The sequence below is a fragment of the Dromiciops gliroides genome, chromosome 1 (assembly GCF_019393635.1).
Source record: "Dromiciops gliroides isolate mDroGli1 chromosome 1, mDroGli1.pri, whole genome shotgun sequence".
In the NCBI taxonomy this organism is placed as follows: Eukaryota; Metazoa; Chordata; class Mammalia; order Microbiotheria; family Microbiotheriidae; genus Dromiciops; species Dromiciops gliroides.
This window is the reverse complement of record NC_057861.1, coordinates 119,732,988-119,749,011: the sequence shown is the minus strand read 5'-3', so window position 1 is coordinate 119,749,011 and position 16,024 is coordinate 119,732,988. Positions and strand designations below refer to the sequence as shown.

General features: G+C 37.0%; 1 pseudogene; it reads left to right on the top strand.

Moving 5' to 3' along the window:
* Window positions 1-11,927: 11,927 nt before the first annotated feature.
* LOC122737747 lies at window positions 11,928-12,023 on the top strand (annotated as a pseudogene).
* Window positions 12,024-16,024: the final 4,001 nt, after the last annotated feature.

Below are 16,024 nucleotides of genomic sequence, written 5' to 3'. Positions count from 1 at the left end.
CCTTATGCCTATAATTTCAACACAAGTTTGGAAGTGAAAATAAAATATTCTTCATATCAAAAGTGTACAGATGTCCTGTAGCTTTATGTAGTCTGAGTCAATTTCAGTGGAAATAAAAACAATTATAGTGTCACAAAAATAACATTTGCTAAGAGAAAGTTGAGCTGGCAGGACTGATCTAATTCTGATAAAAAAATATTGGTTTGAATTTATAGGCTAAAATAGTTATAAACTACTTCATGATCTGCCACATTCTGTCTAAGTGGTAGTTTTCTAACTCAGAGGAGACCCAACCCTATGACTGAATAAATAGAGTCTGAATTACTTAACAGGTCAGAGCTAAAATATTGGCAAAGGCTATGCAGCAGTACATAAACAGACAGACAAATGCATGCATATACACACTCAAGCACTAATTCAGGTATATTCAGACCCTCCAAATTTAACAAGGAGCAGCCTATATCTCAACTTGAAATACTAAGAAAGACATTTACAATCAATTTTACTTTTGAATGAAATTGCACCTATAGATTCAGGAACTTGGAGGCAGTTTCTCCAAAGAATCAATAGAGTATTGGCTCCATCTGAGTTGTTTAAAAAGGTCAATCATCTTAGGTGATGTTAATTTTGTTTTGAATATGCTAAAATATGCGAGAGCTAGGCAATATTGGAAATTAAATCCTGTCTTAGATTAGGCAGTCTATGGACTAGTGATGGTGGTTGTGGTTTCTCTGAATTCCTGGCACTTAGCATCGTGCCTTACATTTAACTAGTTTATAAACCAAAATTTATCTGACATTTGCAATAAGATCATGTTTTCTGTTTTTTATACATAGCCATGGGTCCATACATTTTAGCATAGAATGAAATCTTTGAGAGAGGTAAACATGAAATTTGGGATAGACAAGTATGGGAGAGGTTGAATAAAAAGTGTCTCATTGGTCCCAGAGGAAGAGGGTATAGGAAGCCTCTTTATGCACGCAAGCCAGTCTATAACTCTTTTGGATAAGTGAAATTGTTAAGTTTTTCTTTACATTGAGTGATGAGCAATTAGGAACATGAAATCATAGATTTAGAGGTGAATGGGACCTTGAAGTGCACTCAGTACTCTATGCAACTTTTTAAGCCTCCAAGTTGTGGGAAAGATGCCAAATTACACTGGTAGAGGGAGATTCCTTACCTGAGGAGGTCACCACATCAATAAAAACATAGATTGTATTTTCATTTTCTTTTTTGAAATGTTATTGATTTTATTCTGAACTTTAGACATAAAAAGCATTTCTATAACAACAGAATAGGAAGTGGAAACAAAAGACTAGCATCATGTTTGTGCACATACAGTACCTTTCTTGTTAGATTGTAAACTCATTGAGTTCAGAGACCAGGAGATAGATGATAGATAGATAGATAGATAGATAGATAGATAGATAGATAGATAGATAGATAGATAGATAGATAGATGAATGGATGGGTGATAGATAGATACATAGATAAATAGACAGAGGTAGATAGATATAGATGATAGAGACAGATAGATTTGAAGCCCCCACAATACCCCAAGACAGCATATGTGCCATATTTAGCATAAGCAGAAGACATGCTAAATAAAAGGTTTTTAAAAATTAATTATGATGATTATTTAATGTAAAAGCCAAAATAATATTGCCTATAAGGCAAATGTTAAGAAAGTTGATTCATTGTACAAAGCTGCTATTTTGCTATATTCTGATTAAACAGAAAATTTACCTTCTGTATACAATTAACTTCCATTTCCAGACCAACTTACTTCAACTGGAGTCTGTAAATTCCATCCCAGTAAGACCTTCTATACTGCTCTCCCTGCTTTCCATTTCTCCCTTCTCCAATCCATGCTCCACAGGTGCCAAATTGATATTCCTAAAACACATGTATGACTACATCAAAAATCTCCAGAGACTCCTTATTTCCTCCAGGATAATACACAGACACAACAGTCTGGCATTTAAAACCCTCCCAACAATGTGACTACTAACCTACCTTTCTATACTCATTTCATCTTACTTCTTACATGCTAAATCAAATTGACATACTAGATGTTCTTTCCAGGACCAGGACATTCCATCTTCCATCACTGTGCCTCTTCATGGACTCCCTACTCCAACCCCTTCCTCAAATGTACTCCTTCAGTTTTGTCTCTTAGAATTCCCAGCTTCCACTTGGGTGAAGTGATGATGAGTGAGCAAAGTGGAGCCAAAAGAACAGTGAATACAACCATGTCAATAAAGTCAACTTTGACTTCCAACAAAACTCTGGTCAAATACAATAATCAATGTTCTTACTACGCTATCAGAGTTTTTAAAAAATACCTCTACCTCTTCTTTTTTTGGGGGGGGGGCAGGGCAATGAAGGTTAAGTGACTTGCCCAGGGTCCCACAGCTAGTAAGAGTCAAGTGTCTGAGGCTGGATTTGAACTCAGGTCCTCCTGAATCCAGGGCCAGGGCTTTATCCACTGTGCCACCTAGCTGCCCCGCTCCATCTCTTCTTTCTATTAAAAACTCACAAACACCTGTTTTCATAAATGTGCTATGAGGGGATAGGGAAGCATCAGTAGAGTCAGATAAATAGTATTAATATAATTGCTTTTTTAAAATTTAAAATAGGAGACCCTAGCTTCCTTCAAGGCTCAGATCAGATATAGCATCCTGTGCAAACTTCTGATTCAACCAGGTATCTGTCTTCTTCCTGAAAATTTCTTAGATTTACTAATCTGTACAAGTGATTTCTCACCCAGTAGAATATGAGCTCCTGAGGGCATGGACAGTTTGATTTTTTTCTCTCTGTATTCCTAATGTCTGCAACAGGGTATGCATTTAATAAATAAATGAACACTGAATTACTTGTGATTTTGGTGACATATGCACTGTGGTCTTATTTAGTTATCAATTAAATAGCATTTTCAGGTTTGCAAAGTGTTTCACAAATGTTAATTCATTTGATTCTCACAACCATTGGTGCTATGTTCTATTATATCCCAGTTTTCCTGATGAAAAAACTGAAGCTAATAAAGTTAAGTGATTTGACTGGGGTTATACAGTTAGTAAATGTGTGAGACAGAATTAAAATTCAGGTTCGCTGGACTCCAAGTTCAACACTCTATAAACTCTACTACTTAACTGTATGTGTGTGTATGCGTGTGTATGTATGTGTGGATATATATACATAAATATATACATATACATGTGTATGTATCTGTGTATATAAGGATGCATTCTATATAAAAATACAAATACCTATAAATGTACATATATCTATATGTATACATATTTATATTGTGTGACTGCATGTGTTTGTACATAATACATTTTTATTGTGTGCATGCATGCATCTGCAACCCCAAAGAACTTAAATATTAAGGTACTACTGGAAGGAAGAAACTAAAAATTAGAAAGATTAGGAAGAGCTTAATGCAGAAAATATTGCCTGAGATGTGTCTTAAAGGAAACTAGAGAGTCCATAAGGAAGATGTAAGGAGAAAGTGCATTCCAGCCTTAGGGGACAGCCAGTGCAAAGATGGAACATTGGGAGTGAGGAACAAAGAGGTCAGTTTGGTAAGATCAGAGAGTGTGGTTAGGGCAGTGATATTCAATGAGTTTGGAAATCATGTTGGTACTAGGTTGTATATGGCTTTAAAAACTAAACAGAAAAAAAACTAAACAGAAGAGTTTTAATTTTATTCTAGAGGTAATTGGAAACTATTGGAGTATGTTAAATAGGGCAGTCACATAGCCAGATGTAACATTTCCTTAGCAAAATTATGTAGAAGAGACTAGAGTGATGAGACTTGAGGCAGAGACCAAATGGAGAGAGAGAGAGAGAGAGAGAGAAAGAGAGAGAGATTGAGAGATTGTTACTATTTACTAGTTTCATATACTCCCTCTGCAAAATGATAAGAGAATAAATACAAGCAAAATAAAACAGTCCATACCCTTAAGGTTCTTTTTTTTTCCAGTCTTACTAGTATTTTATTTTTTCCAGTTACATGTAAAGGTAGTTTTCAACATTTGTTTTTATAAGATTTTGATTTCCAAATTTTTCTCCCTCTTTCTCTTCCCTCCCCCCTCCCCATGACAGAAAGCAATCTGATAGATGTTATATATGTACGATCATATTAAACATATTTCTACATTAGTCATGTGGTGAAAAAAAGAATCAGAACAAAAGGGAAAAACATCAAAAAAGAAAAAGAAAGTAGAAATAGTATGGTTCAATCTGCATTCAAATTCCACAGTTCTTTTTTCTGGATGTGGAGATCATTTTCCATCATGAGTCCCCTTTAAGGATTTTATATTGTGATGGAGGAGCACAACAAATAAAAGAGAACTGGTAAGTGGGATGAAGATGGACAGAAAGGTACTCTTGAAGGAGGAAAATAGAACAGTCTGGAGAGTCAAGAGCCAGCTGAGGTAGAACTGAGCATAGATGGTAAGGAGACTTCCTGAAGTGGTGATACCAAGGAGAGCCCACCAGTTAGAGAAGGGGGGTCACAGAGCCAAAGACCTTTCAAGGATTAGATGGCTACTGCTGGTTCTGAATACTACAGTCTTTGACCTTCCATGTTCTCACATTGGCTTCATACATTTAAGAACCAAGACAACTGTCTTCTAAATTTCTCTATCCTCAGAACAAACAACATCCTCCAAAATTAGAAAATTTTGTTTAGCCAGCTTTATTATAAAGGATCTTTATTCCCTAGAGGGTTGGTTTAAAAAGTATTTCTGAATTAATACAAGTAAATTCCATACTTTGGGTTATCTATTGCATCATTAAAACCAAAATTGTGTCTAGACTACTGGAAAAAGAGAACAAATATGAACCACAGTATGGTCATGAAAGTATTTTTGACCATGGTCATTGTGGATTCCTTGATTGCACAATTATGAAAACAAGGTCAGGATTCTAATTTGCCCATTTTTCAACTCATTCAGTAGCATCATTATAGAGGCAGCTTTGTTGAGAGAGAGAGAGAGAGAGAGAGAGGAGAGAGAGATACTTAAGTAGAAAATTTGAGACTAAGTCTGTACATAGCAACTTGAATTCATAGAATATCAGAATATCTATGTGAATAATATATGTCCTATCGCTCTCCTCCTTTTCATAGCTAATCTCTCACAAAAACTGTATACATGTATTGTCTCCATTTTCTCAATTCCCACTCACTTCTCATCCCAATTAAAGCTGGTTTCCATAGGCCACTACTCTACTGAAACGGCTTTCTCCAAGGTCACCAATAGATTTATCACTAAATTATTAAAAAAAAAAATTGTGGGGCAATGAGGGTTAAGTGACTTGCCCAGGGTCACACAGCTAGTAAGTATCAAGTGTCTGTGGCCAGATATGAACTCAGGTCTTCCTGAATCCAGGGACAGTCCTTTATCCAATGCACCACCTAGTTGCCCCCTATCATTAAATTCTATTGTGATTTCTAATCTCACTTCAGAGGATCAGTCTTCCGGGTATAAATTATAGTAAAGTGAAACAATAGTAGGTTTTTGTGGGGTATAAGTAAATCTGGAGCTGATGTTGAGATATCAAGAAATCACCAAGCATTTAATAAGTGCTTTACTATGTGCCATGCTCTGTGCTAAGCATTAGGAGTCAGAGAAAGGGGAAAAAAAGAACACAAAAAAATCCCGGTTTTCAAGAACCTTACATACTAATAATAGAGATAACATATAAATAAATAGGTTCATTTAAGATAAGTACATTCAGGATATATATCTATACATACATAGGATATGTGTGTGTGTGTGTGTGTGTGTGTGTAAAAACATAAATACATACACACACACACACACACACATAGAGGGGAGCTAACCTTAGCAGGGAAGGCTTAAATAGCTGGGGGTATAAGAAGGACCTTCTATAGAAGGTAGCATTCAAGTTGTCTTTTTTCCCACATAATAGCACTTTTTTTTCCCATCCATGTAAAGATAATTTGCAACATTCATTTTTATAAGATTTTGAATTGCAAATTTCTGTCCCTCTCTCCCTCCCCTTTCCCCTCCCTAAAACAACAAGCAAACCAATATAGGTTATACATGTACAATCACATTAAACATATTTCCACATTAGTCATGTTATGAAAGAAAAATCAGAACAAAAGGATAAAAACACAAGGAAAGAAAGTGAAAATAATATACTTTGATCTTCATTCAGACTCCATAGTTCTTTCTCTGGATGTGGATAGCATTTTCCATCATGAGTCTTTTGACATTGTCTTTGAACATTGTATTTCTGAGAAGTAAATCTAGTATAGCTGATCATTACGCAACATTGTTGTTACTGAGTACAATGTTCTCCTAGTCCTGCTCACTTCAGTCAGCATCAGTTCATGTAAGTCTTTACAGGCTTTTCTAAAATCCACTTTCTCATCATATTTTATATCACAATAGTGTTCCAACACATTCTTAGACCAGAATTTGTTCAGTCATTTGCCAATTGATGGACATCCCCTCAATTTCTAATACTTTGCCACCACAAAAAGAACAGCTATAAATATTACATATCGGTTCTTTTCCCTTTTGATGATCTTTTTGGGATACCTAGTAGTGGTACTGTTAGATCAAGGGTATTCATAGTTTGGGTGCCATTTGGTCATAGTTCCAAATTTCTCTCCAGAATGGTTGGATCAGTTCACAACTCTACCAACAATGCATTAGTGTCCCAATTTTCCCTTATCTTCTTCAACATTTATTATTTTCTTTTTCTGTCATATTAGTTAATCTGATATGTATGAGGTTGTACCTCAAAGTTGTTTTTATTTGTATTTCACTAATCAATTTGAGTTGTCATGAAGCAAACTGGCATGTCCAGAAGTGGGGGTGAGCAGAAATAACATTACAGACACCAAATAGACTGGCACCACTTGATAGTGGAGTATGTGAAGAGGACTAAAGTATAAAAAGACTAGCAAGGGAGAAAAGAGTTTGGTTGCAAAGACCTTAAATCCCAAACAGAGAAATGTATATTTGATACTGAAGGTAATAGGGAGCCACTTCAATTGGATGGAGATGATGAGGTCAGATCTACACTTTAGGAAAATAACTTTGGCAACTTTAAGGATGATGACTTTGAGTGAGGAAAGATGAATTATGGAGACTAGAGACTACTTAGAAGGCTTTTACAATAGTCCAGGAGGAGATTATAAGGATCTGAAAATAAGGGTGATGGGTATAAGAGTAGAGAAAATGCAGGTAAATGTGAAAGATGAGAAAGCAGAAATAGCATTTGGCAATGCATTAGATATGCAAGGCAATTAAGAGTGAAAAGTCATGGGTAAAACTCAGGCTGTGAGACTGAGTGACTGTGAGGATGGTGGTACCTTAAACCAGAGGTGTCAAACTCCCATTGGAGTGCACCTAACCAGATAAAAATGTAATTAGGAAATGTTTAACAAAAATCACAATAAAACATAGGTAATGTTCATTTGTGGTTTTCTAGGCCAATATGCTCTTTGTATTGATCTATTTCTATTTGAATTTGATACCACTTTCTTAAACTACTGTTCATGGAGCAAAGATGATAAGTTCAGCTTTGAACATGTTGAGTTTTAGATATGTCTATGGGTCATCCAGTTCTAGATGTCTAAAAGATAATTAGGAATTTGAGACTGGATCACAAAAGCCTAAGTACATAGATCTGAGAACTATCTGCAGAGAAAGAATATTAATCTCATAGGAGCTGTTACTATCACCAAGTGATGTAGTAGAGAATGAAAAAAAAAAGAGGGCCAGGGGTTGAATCTTGGTTAGTGTGCATGACATGTTTGGAAATCCAGCAAAGGTGAAAAAGGTTCAGTCAGTTAGAAGGAGAGTTAGGAAAAGAGGAGTATCACTAAAACCTGGGGAAAACAGAGTATCCAAGAAAAGATGATCAACAGTGTTGTGCTAGAAGGAAGTCCCAAAGGATACAGACTAATAGAGAAAATCATAGATTGTGGAAATTAAGATATTATTGTTGAGGGCAGCTAGGTGGCACAGTGGATAGAGCACAAGCCCTGGATTCAGGAGGACCTGAGTTCAAATCTGGCCTCAGACACTTAACATATCTGTGTGACCTTGGGCAAGTCACTTAACCCTCATTGCCCTGCAAAAAAAAAAAAAAGATATTATTCGTAACTTTCCCAATTTAAAAACAATGAAAAAAAACCCCCAAAGTTTCCAGTAAATGAGGGAAATCCACAAGGAACATCAGTGATGACATAGAATCATAAACTGCAGAAATTATAGAGACTACAGATATCATCTAATCTAAACCTCTCATTTCATAATAAAGGAATCTGAGGACCAGAGAGAGGACAAGTTTACATTTTGTGGTCTTACTGTTTATTTTATTCATGTGTATGTCTAGCAAAGCTATGATAATATGAACACAAATTATATGTTAGTTCCTTTAAACTAAGAGCACAAAAATTGTTTAAAACCTTGTCTGAATTACTCTACCTTAGTATTATCTTTGGAGCTATAACTAAGGCAAGGTGATCAGAGCTGTCTCCCAAGATGCTGGATTTAGAAGGTGATGATAGTACTTAAATCCTCCATTAACATAAAAATAAATAATAAAGCTTAGCTCTAATTTAGCAAGAATGATTAGTTAAATTAGAAAGTTACCAGATGGTAGACTGGATGAGCTCCTCCCTTACTTCGTCCTGCTCTTCTGCCAACAAAAAGTCACCTCTTTTATCAACGTAGGATCTGCTTTCTGTTGCCTGGCTTGAAAAAGGATTGTGATCTTTGCCCCAGGTTCAAAAGTTCTAAATTAATTTTCTATTTTCTACCACTCTGGCTTGCACTTTGTCTAGTTCTTTCAGCAGAGATTTTGGAACTTCCTTTAACCCAAACTGGACTCTTGGGGTTATGTAAGATGCCATCTTTTAATGGGCAGAGCCTCAAGACAAGAATCAAGTTTTGACAAGACATGAAACATGACTCCTAACTTTTCTCTATGTCCAGGTGTATCCATTTATAAAGCAGGTATCATGTGTGGGAGATACCTCGTGACAATATTAAAAAGACCAAGATGAGTTTGCATTTGCCTGGTGCTTTGAAATCTTTGGGTGCAAGGCAGGCAATACATGCTGTTGTTATTACTCCTGGTGCCAGCTTCCAGATGGAGTTCTGGAATTGCATTCAGTCCCCAGTTTTCAAAATCTGCTCAGAAAGAGCTCCCAGGGATGCTATTGGGCTGGGCAGCCCCATTGTTTTTCCTTGTCACCATGGAGCTGCTGTATTCAATCATAGCTACAAGAGCACCAGAACGACTGGGGAAGGGAAGCCAGCACCAGAGCCTACTGGCAGCCTTAGGAGAAGCTCGGGGGTGAGAAGCAAAAAATTGCAGTAAACCTAAAACATTGCTGCCAATGGGTTGTTTAGCCAATGGTTCTCTGGAGTTAGTATATGATCTCTCTGCAGTGAAGCAAATCAACACATGTGGAAAAAAGTTTCTCACGGATCCCTTCAGTGAAATCATTTAGATATCAAGTGCCTGAATTTAGAGTCAGCTAGGTGGAACTGTGGATAGAGTGCTGAGCTTGGAATAAGGAAGAATTGAGTTCAAATAGGACCTCTGATACTTAATAGTTATGTGATTCTGTCCAAGCCACTTCACTTCTCTCTGCCTCGGTTGCCTTAACTATAAAATGGGTATAAGAACAGCACCTATTTCTAGGATTGCCAAGTTAATATTTAAAGTGTTGGGGGACAACTAGGTGGCACAGTGGATAAAGCACCAGCCCTAGATTCAGGATCCGGTCTCAGACACTTGACACTTACTAGCTGTGTGATCCTGGGCAAATCACTTAACCCTCATTGCCCTGAGGAAAACAACAACAACAACAACAACAACAAAATGTTAAACACTATGCCTGGCACATATTAGGTACTTAATAAATGTTTGCTTCTTGTTTCTTTTTTTTCTAAACCTTTTCTTCACGTAAGTCAATTCTGGCCCTATCAGTGATATCTGTGAAGTTTTTGTTTTGTTTTGTTTTTGTCTGGACCTATGATTTCATCAATGTAGGAAACACCCAAAGTAGAAGGAAGGTTGCCCAGTCTTCTGCAATTTAGAATCTTAGAGAGTTGCCCCTTACATAGTGTCTGGGAGCACTTTAAATATCATAGATACTGAAAGCTGGAAAGGACTTGAGGTCATCTAGTCCAACCCCGTCATTTTTCAGATGAGCAAATCAAGGCCCTGAGAAATTGAACAACTTGCCCAAGACCACATAGTAGGAAGCAATAGGGGTAGGACTCAAAACTCCGTTTTCAACTGGTTTGTGTCGGAGGCAGTACTTCAGTCCATGCTGACTCCAATGCTAAATACCATTTGAGCAATCATGTGTGTAAGCATAAGTATATTTCTGTATTTATCAGTGATTTGAAACCAAATACTGCTTTTTCCCCTTTGATATGTATCATTTATTCTGAGACTTTTAAAAATCTCAGACCCATAACAGCTCAGTAATACTATTTCATTTTACAAGGTGTCCCAAAAGTCTTAGTATAGATTTAAGCTCAAATAACTCCAGAAGTATGAGTGCTACAAACATAAAAACATTTGAAAGTTATTAAGTTATATATTAGAAATACTGATATGTTTGTTATTAAAATTCAGCATGACCAATGTGTGGGGCTATACATCTTTTTTTTTTGTGAGGCAGTTGGGGTTAAGTGACTTGCCCAGGGCCACACAGCTAGTAAGTGTCAAGCGTCTGAGGCCAGATTTGAACTCAGGTCCTCCAGAATCCAGGGCCGGTGCTCTATCCACTGCATCACCTAGCTGCCCCGGGGCTATACATCTTTATCGTAAAACTTTATTAAAACTTTCATCAGAGGCTACTTAGTGACTGAAAAGATTTCATTTGTAATCTTAGTCTTAAAATCATCCAATGAATGAGATTGTGATACATACACAACCCGTGTTGACATGACTTCACAAGAAAAAGTCAAATGGAGTTTGAGCAGGTAACTGTGGTGGCTAAGCTAGAGGACTTCTACAGATTCACCAATCTGAGAAAATGCCATCTAGAACCTATCACACATACAATGCATTGTGACAGAATGCTCCATCTTGTTAAAATTAAAAGCAAACACTGATTACGCAAAATTCACAAAATTAAATAAGTATGTAAAAAATTTATATAGTTAACTTTTCAAATGTGTCTTTTTCTAAGTTTGTAGCATTTATAGTTCTGAAGTTATTAAAGCTTAAAACTGTACTAAGACTTTGGGAACATGCAGGATTAGCCCCTTAGTTATCAATCAAAGGTTATTAGTAATACTTTCCTCTTTATGAATACCCACTATGAAAGTTGATATATGTGTACATTTATTCTAGGAATCACTATGTAATACAAATGATTTTGCTCCTCAAATCTTTCTCAGAGCTTCCCCAGAAGAACTCTATTGTCAAGCTGGGAATAATGTTAGGAAACAATAATTTATCAACAACTTTTAAGTGCTGAAGAAGGAAACAGGTATCATAGGAACCTAAACTCTCTAAACTCTGATCCCCATGGACTCTCTGAGTAGTGTCTCCATTGATGTGGAAGAAATTTCAGTTCATCACAATGCTCTGCTGCATTTGTTTGGCCCTGTAGTCTCCATCACTCTCAGAGGGGCTATCAGTAATGGTTAAAATCCTACCATCTCTCCATGAAGATTCATTCAGTATATTGGAAGTTTATTTTGCCAGAATCTCAAATTTCAGTCTATCATTAAGGTATCCTGCCCTTGGGATATAACTGCCAATTCTCTCTGTATCATCAAATTCCTAGTGGGGAAGCAACTCTCCACCCTCCCCAAACATATCTAGTAGAGGAAGTACCAGATATATGGGTGAACTCACTCTACCAATGCAGATCACAATCCTTCTATCTTTAAATAGTAAATCATGCTTCAGTGCATGTATTAGAATTGGAACAAAACAAATGAGCATGGTCCCTACATAAGAACAGTATGTATATTTGTGAAGTGTTTCATATTTTATTTTGGTTTTGTTCTTCTTTAGAAAAAATTCTTTTTATTTTTCCTATAAAAGATTTGGTAACTTGAGGAAGGCTTTGCCCAAGTTTTCCTATTCAAAGGAAAGTAGCTCATTCCAGACCTTGAACAAAATCCAAACTTTAAGGCTAGAGGTTTTTGAAAGCTTTCTTCAGATGTGGACCTGAACTTCTCTGTCTTTCAGACAAAAAGTTACCTCTGTGAGTGTCCCAGTCTATAAATCTTCCTGAAACCTAGCCCTATTTTTAAAACTTGTACCCTGATGGGTGATGGGAATCTCCCATTAGAGCATCTTGGGGATCTGGCTACAATGAAAATCAGAGCTTTCAGGGGCAGCTAGGTGGTGTAATGGATAGAGCACTGGCCCTGGATTCAGGAGGACCTGAGTTCAAATCTGATCTCAGACACTTAACACTTACTAGCTGTGTGACCCTGGGCAAGTCACTTAACCCCAATTTCCTCACCAAAAACAAAAAAAGAATTAACTATTTATTTATTTATTTATTTAGCTATCTATCTATCTATCTATTTATTTATTTAAGTGAGGCAATTGGGGTTAAGTGACTTGCCCAGGGTCACACAGCTAGTAAGTGTCAAGTGTCTGAGACCGGATTTGAACTCAGGTCCTCCTGAATCCAGGGCCGGTGCTTTTTCCACTGTGCCACCTAGCTGTCCCCTTTTCTTTCTTTCTTTTTTCTTTTTAAAAAAAATAGTTGGGGCAGCTAGGTGGCACAGTGGAAAAAGCACCGGCCCTGGATTCAGGAGGACCTGAGTTCAAATCCGGTCTCAGACACTTGACACTTACTAGCTGTGTGGCCCTGGGCAAGTCACTTAACTCTCATTGCCCTGCAAAAATTAAAAGAAAAAAGAAAAAAAAAGATAATCAGAGTTTTCCTCATGGCAAACCATTATCATTTGGAAGTGATTGGTTTCTCTTACTAAAATTTGGCACTCATGAAACATGGTTACACCTGAAAGGACTTTTAAAATTATCTTATCATCCTTTTAATTATTACCAAATTCTTAGAGGGGTAAGGAGGAAGAAGTTATATTGTGAGTCATCCCTTCTCAGACATAATTCCTTCTGCCATGTTGTGAACCATATCCTGAAAGACCATATCATACCAAGTGAGGTCCAGGATGCCTTCCCTTATCAAACCACAAACAAGTTAATATCCCTGAAATGAAAGGCAAGCAGGAAAAGAAACCAAATTTTCTCCATAAACAGTCTTCTCTGTAGACACAAGGACTGTGTAATACGGTAGATTCCCCAAGCATCACAGAGAAAATTAAAATGGAACAAAGTTTAAATACATCTAAGCTCCAAAATGGTATTGCTAGGAAACCTGAATAATAATAATAAAAATAAGAAAGCATGAGTAATCAAGAAGCCAGATAGTCTTTATTCACACTGAAATCCACTTGGGCACAACTAGAGTTATTTCTCATTGGATTAGATCTCCCAGTGTATTTTAAAGATTTATTTCTCTGTTGCTGTCCTTGTATCTGTCTGTCTTTCTCTGTCTCCATGTGTGTTTTTGCATCTCTTTTTCTCTGTCCTGGTCTCTCTCTGTCTCTGTCTAAAATTTCCCAATTCTGATTATTTTCAGCTCACTTTCCAGTTCTGTTTTGAAACATTTCAGTCTCATTCAACATAAGCACTATATAAACAGAAGAGCTGGGTTTTTGGATCATTATGTGGGTAATCATTATAAAACATCCCAAGTTCAGCTTATTTTATTTTTTAATTTACAAAGACAAAATGAAACCATTGGTCATTCTTCCTTTTCTTTTTTTTTTGCAAGTGTGCTCTAGTCGTTAGCTTTTAAAGTCAGGTATAGGATTTCACTCTACATTTTCTTTTTTTAGGTGAAAAGAAAATGCCCTTTGATTTTTACATTCAGTGGCACAACTAAAATAAGCTTTTGAAAAAGCATCTTCCTCCTTCCCTCTCCCGTCCTTTCATTGTAAGGGCGACAATAAAACACAAACACAAATGTAAAGAATTATTGGTTTAGATGTTTTTCGTCTCCCTTTCAAGCTCTCGTTTGATGTTTGCTTCGAGAATGCCAGCGTTGTTGCAACCCCCGGCTTGAAGTATTTTCCCCATTGCTTGTGCCATTGCAAACATTCCCTTAGTATTAAAGCAAATCAGAATCAGGAGGTATCTAATTGCCCTGGTTTTGATTTTGTTAATACAAAGTGAAAGGTTATAATGGAGCAGTAAAATTTTTTAAAGCTGCAGTCACCGGCAGCCACCCAAACTCCCCAGCAAGTGGAATATAAAGCCTTGAAAAGCTTCAAAAAACAAACAGGAAAATAAAAAAGTTACAGGAAATGACAATAGTTGCAGCAACAGGTTCATAACCTCTTTATAGAAATGTTACTTTCTGGCAGAAGGGGACCATGGTTATGTTTTTTTTTTTAAATGAATCATAACTGCTTCCCCATGAATCACTTACAAATATACATATTGGCCTTGTCAAGTCTGGGGGCAGCTGGTGAATTGTACATTGCACCAAGAATTCCCTGCCCAAACATTCCTCCTTCCATCTCCTTCCTGCTCCCCCCACCCCCACTCCTTTACCCTTCCAAACATGCTTTGCTCTATTCTTTTCTGATTTTCAGGAATCCCTAGGGCCACACTCATTTTCACCCATTCTTCTCAGTAGCATCTCTTAATTCTATCTGGGTGATGGTGTGTGAGCAGTACTCAGTTGTAAGGACCTACCCACCCTTCCCACACACATATCCCCCAAACCTCAATCACACCAGATTACTGTTGAGTATCAATTTAACATAAAGAATATGAAAATACTGATGTCAAAATCTCTTTAGGTCTTTCGATGTTTTCATTGATTTTACTGTATGGTGGAAGAGGGAGGTCACTTGAAGAGATGACTAAAGCTGTCTCTGTTCAGCACTTGCCAAGAGAAAACCATCAACAGAAACTTCAGCAGACCCTGGAAGTTGGCTCATACTCTCACTTTCAAATATTCAGCACTGCCAGCCCCAGCCTCAAAGTCTCCCAGCCATAACTCTTTGTTTGTTCAGAGCCCCTGGGGTGGTAAATTGCCTGAAAAGGTGAGGAAGGAGTTGGTGAGGGTGGATGGTTTGAAGTTGCAGTAACTAAAAAGTGCTGATTCTGTGTATTTTGTTCCCTGACAAACCAGTTAAGAATATGAAAGGCCCCAGATAGAATTTTCTTTTTAATACTTAAAAGCTTTTAGGAAAAAGTGAATGCTCCCTGGGAGAATTAAGCCTCATTCACACCTTGGTGTGAATAATTTTAATCAGATCATCAGAGCAACACCTAGGTGATATACCTGCACTCAGGAAATGAGAGTTTTGACTACAGGGCATGGGGGAAGGAGACTATAGTGTTCCATGTCTACAATGGGAAAGAAGAGTACTATTAAAGAAGATGGCAGAGGATTCAGGATGAAATATGAGGTCATTAAACTAACTATGTAATTTCCCCAAAACAAACCAGCCCTCTCTAGTCTCCTCTTATTCAATTCTGAACCTAACGCATTGTCCATTAGCACACACATGCATATATGTATGTGTACAAACTTACACATATGCAGAGCAATAAAAATGTGACAGATTTTAATTTAGGAGACAAAAGAACCTTGGACACATCAATTTCCCTCTCTAGACCTCAGTTTCCTCATTTGTACAATGAATCCATTACACTAGATGACCTTTAAGTTCCCTTCCAGCTCAAAAGCTATTACATATACATATGCAATGCAATACATGTGTATATGCACATTAACATACATATATATGCATGTATGCAAATACATACATGTATGCAAACACATGCAAATACACATTCATATACACAGACACCATATGGGTACACATATACACAAACACATACATACACATGCACATAGGTATAAATGTGGGTGTGCGTATGCACACAAACCATATGTTACAAAGACGGAATTAAGGGGAAAGAGAGTGAATAATTTTGT